Genomic DNA, 4,826 nt, shown 5'->3' with positions numbered 1-4,826 from the left:
CATATGGTTGTCGCTTTATTGTATGCAATGCAATCACCCTGTAATTGTTTTTTATTTTATCACTAAGCGGTAGTGATAGTCGTAGAAGCAATAGTTGGTGAGACGACAACGATGCTACGATGGAGATCAAGGTGTCACGCCGGTGACGATGGTGATCATGACGGTGCTTTGGAGATGGAGATCAAAGGCACAAGATGATGATGGCCATATCATATCACTTATATTGATTGCATGTGATGTTTATCCTTTATACATCTGGTTTTGCTTAGTTCGACGGTATCATTATAAGATGATGTCTCACTAAATTTCAAGGTACAAGTGTTCTTCCTGAGTATGCACCATTGCGAAAGTTCGTCGTGCCGAGACACCACGTGATGATTGGGTGTGATAAGCTCTACTTCACATACAACGCGTGCAAGCCAGTTTTGCACATGCAGAATACTCGGGTTTAACTTGACGGGCCTAGCATATGCAGATATGGCCTCGGAACACTGAGACCGAAAGGTCGAGCGTGAATCATATAGTAGATATGATCAACATAGTGATGTTCACCATTGAAAACTACTCCATCTCACGTGATGATCAGACATGGTTTAGTTGATTTGGATCACGTGATCACTTAGATGATTAGAGGGATCTCTATCTAAGTGGGAGTTCTTAAGTAATATGATTAATTGAACTTTAATTTATCATGAACTTAGTACCTGGTAGTATTTTGCATGTCTATGTTGTTATAGATCAATGGCCCGTGCTACTGTTCCTTTGAATTTTAATGCGTTCCTAGAGAAAGCTAAGTTGAAAGATGATGGTAGCAATTACACGGACTGGGTCCGTAACTGGAGGATTATCATCATTGATGCACAGAAGGATTATGTCCTAGAAGCACCTCTAGGTGCCAGGCCTGCTGCAGATGCTGCTGATGACGTTAAGAACGTCTGGCAAAGCAAAGTTGATGACTACTCGATAGTTCAGTGTGCCATGCTTTACGGCTTAGAACCGGGGCTTCATCGTCATTTTGAACGTCATGGAGCATATGAGATGTTCCAAGAGTTGAAGTTAATATTTCAAGAAAATGCCCAGATTGAGAGATATGAAGTCTCCAATAAGTTCTACAGCTGTAAAATGGAGGAGAATAGTTCTGTCAGTGAACATATACTCAGAATGTCTGGGTACCACAACCACTTGACTCAGCTGGGAGTTAATCTTCCTGATGATAGTGTCATTGAAAGAGTTCTTCAATCACTGCCACCAAGCTACAAGAGCTTCGTGATGAACTATAATATGCAAGGGATGGATAAGACAATTCCCGAGCTCTTCGCAGTGCTAAAGGCTGCAGAGGTAGAAATCAAGAAGGAGCATCAAGTTTTGATGATCAACAAGACCACCAGTTTCAAGAAAAAGGGTAATGGGAAGAAGGGGAACTTCAAGAAGAACGGCAAGCAAGTTGCTGCTCAAGTGAAGAAGCCCAAGTCTGGACCTGAGCCTGAGACTGAGTACTTTTACTGCAGAGGGACTGGTCACTGGAAGCGGAACTGCACCAAGTATTTGGCGGATAAGAAGGATGGCAAGGTGAACAAAGGTATATGTCATATTCATGTTATTGATGTGTACCTTACTAATGCTCGCAGTAGTGCCTGGGTATTTGATACTGGTCCTGTTGCTAATATTTGCAACTCGAAACAGGGACTACGGATTAAGCGGAGATTGGATAAGGACGAGGTGACGATGCGTGTGGGAAATGGTTCCAAAGTCGATTTGATCGCGGTCGGCACACTACCTCTACATCTACCTCCGGGATTAGTTTTAGACCTGAATAATTGTTATTTGGCGCCAGCGTTAAGCATGAACATTATATCTGGATCTTGTTTGATGCGAGACGGTTATTCATTTAAATCCAAGAATAATGGTTGTTCTATTTATATGAGTACTATCTTTTATGGTCATGCACCCTTGAAGAGTGGTCTATTTTTGTTGAATCTCGATAGTAGTGACACACATATTCATAATATTTAAGCCAAAAGATGCAGAGTTGATAATAATAGTGCAACTTATTTGTGGCACTGTCGTTTGGGTCATATTGGTATAAAGCGCATGAAGAAACTCCATTATGATGGACTTTTGGAATCACTTGATTATAAATCACTTGGTACTTGCGAACCATGCCTTATGGGCAAGATGACTAAAACTCCGTTCTGCGGAACAATGGAGCGAGCAACAGATTTATTGGAAATCATACTAACCGATGTATGTGGTCCAATGAACATTGAGGCTCGCGATGGGTATCGTTATTTTCTGACCTTCATAGATGATTTGAGCAGTATGGGTATATCTACTTGATGAAACATAAGTCTGAAACATTTGAAAAGTACAAAGAATTTCAGAGTGAAGTAGAAAATCATCGTAACAAAAAAATAAAGTTTTTGCGATCTGATCATGGAGGAGAATATTTGAGTTATGAGTTTGGTCTTCATTTGAAAAAATGCGGAATAGTTTCGCAACTCACGCCACACGGAACACCACAGCATAATGGTGTGTCCGAACGTCGTAATCGTACTTTACTAGATATGGTACGATCTATGATGTCTCTTACTGATTTACCGCTATCATTTTGGGGTTATGCTTTAGAGACAGCTGCATTCACGTTAAATAGGGCACCATCTAAATCCGTTGAGACGACACCTTATGAAATGTGGTTTGGCAAGAAACCCAAGTTGTCGTTTCTTAAAGTTTGGGGCTGCGATGCTTATGTGAAAAAGCATCAACCTGATAAGCTCGAACCCAAATCGGAGAAATGTGTCTTCATAGGATACGCAAAGGAGACTGTTGGGTACACCTTCTATCACAGATCCGAAGGCAAGACATTCATTACTAAAAATGGATCCTTTCTAGAGAAGGAGTTTCTCTCGAAAGAAGTGAGTGGGAGGAAAGTAGAACTTGATGAGGTAACTGTACCTGCTCCCTTATTGGAAAGTAGTTCATCACAGAAATCAATTCCTGTGACTACTACACCAATCAGTGAGGAAGCTAATGATGATGATCATATAACTTCAGATCAAGTTACTACTGAACCTCATAGGTCAACCAAAGTAAGATCCGCACCAGAGTGGTACGGTAATCTAGTTCTAGAGGTCATGTTACTTGACCATGACGAACCTACGAACTATGAGGAAGCGATGATGAGCCCAGATTGCGCGAAATGGCTTGAGGCCATGAAATCTGAGATGGGATCCATGTATGAGAACAAAGTGTGGACTTTGGTTGACTTGCCCGTTGATCGGCAAGCCATCGAGAATAAATGGATCTTCAAGAAGAAAACCAACGCTGACGGTAATGTTACTGTCTACAAAGGTTGACTTGTTGTGACAGGTTTTCGACAAGTTCAAGGAGTTGACTACGATGAGACATTCTCACCCGTAGCGATGCTTAAGTCCGTCCGAATCATGTTAGCAATTGCTGCATTTTATGATTATGAAATTTGGCAAATGGATGTAAAGACTGCATTCCTGAATGGATTTCTGGAAGAAGAGTTGTATATGATGCAACCCAAAGGTTTTATCAATCCAAAGGATGCTAACAAAGTGTGCAAGCTCCAGCGATCCATTTATGGACTGGTGCAAGCATCTCGGAGTTGGAATAAACGTTTTGATAGTGTGATCAAAGCATATGGTTTTATACAGACTTTTGGAGAAGCCTGTATTTACAAGAAAGTGAGTGGGAGCTCTTAGCATTTCTAATATTATATGTGGATGACATATTGTTGATTGGAAATGATATAGAATTTCTGGATAGCATAAAAGGATACTTGAATAAGAGTTTTTCAATGAAAGACCTCGGTGAAGCTGCTTATATATTGGGCATCAAGATCTATAGAGATAGATCAAGATTCTTAATTGGACTTTCACAAAGCACATACCTTGATAAAGTTTTGAAGAAGTTCAAAATGGATCAAGCAAAGAGAGGGTTCTTGCCTGTGTTACAAGGTGTGAAGTTGAGTCGGACTCAATGACCGACCAGTGCAGAAGATAGAGAGAAAATGAAAGTCATTTCCTATGCTTCAGCCGTAGGTTCTATCATGTATGCAATACTGTGTACCAGACCTGATGTGTGCCTTGCTATTAATTTAGCAAGGAGGTACCAAAGTAATCCAGGAGTGGATCACTGGACAGCGATCAAGAACATCCTGAAATACTTGAAAAGGACTAAGGATATGTTTCTCGTTTATGGAGGTCACAAAGAGCTCGTCGTAAATGGTTACGTCGATTCAAGCTTTAACACTGATCCGGATGACTCTAAGTCACAAACTGGATACGTATTTATATTGAACGATGGAGCTGTAAGTTGGTGCTCTAAGCAAAGCGTCATGGCGGGATCTGCGTGTGAAGCGGAGTACATAGCTGCTTCGGAAGCAACAAATGAAGGAGTCTGGATGAAGGAGTTCATATCCGATCTAGGTGTCATACCTAGTGCATCGGGTCCAATGAAAATCTTTTGTGACAATACTGGTGCAATTGCCTTGGCAAAGGAATCTAGAATTCACAAGAGAACCAAGCACGTCAAGAGACGCTTCAATTCCATCCGCGATCAAGTCAAGGAGGGAGACATAGAGATTTGCAAGATACATACAGACCTGAATGTTGCAGACCCGTTGACTAAGCCTCTCTCATGAGCAAAACATGATCAGCACCAAGACTCCATGGGTGTTAGAATCATTACTGTGTAATCTAGATTATTGACTCTAGTGCAAGTGGGAGACTGAAGGAAATATGCCCTAGAGGCAATAATAAAGTTGTTATTTATATTTCCTTATATCATGATAAATGTTTATT

The sequence above is a fragment of the Triticum aestivum genome, chromosome 7D (genome assembly GCF_018294505.1).
Source record: "Triticum aestivum cultivar Chinese Spring chromosome 7D, IWGSC CS RefSeq v2.1, whole genome shotgun sequence".
Taxonomy (NCBI): Eukaryota; Viridiplantae; Streptophyta; class Magnoliopsida; order Poales; family Poaceae; genus Triticum; species Triticum aestivum.
The sequence above is the reverse complement of the archived record's forward strand: the minus strand, read 5'-3'. Positions refer to the sequence as shown.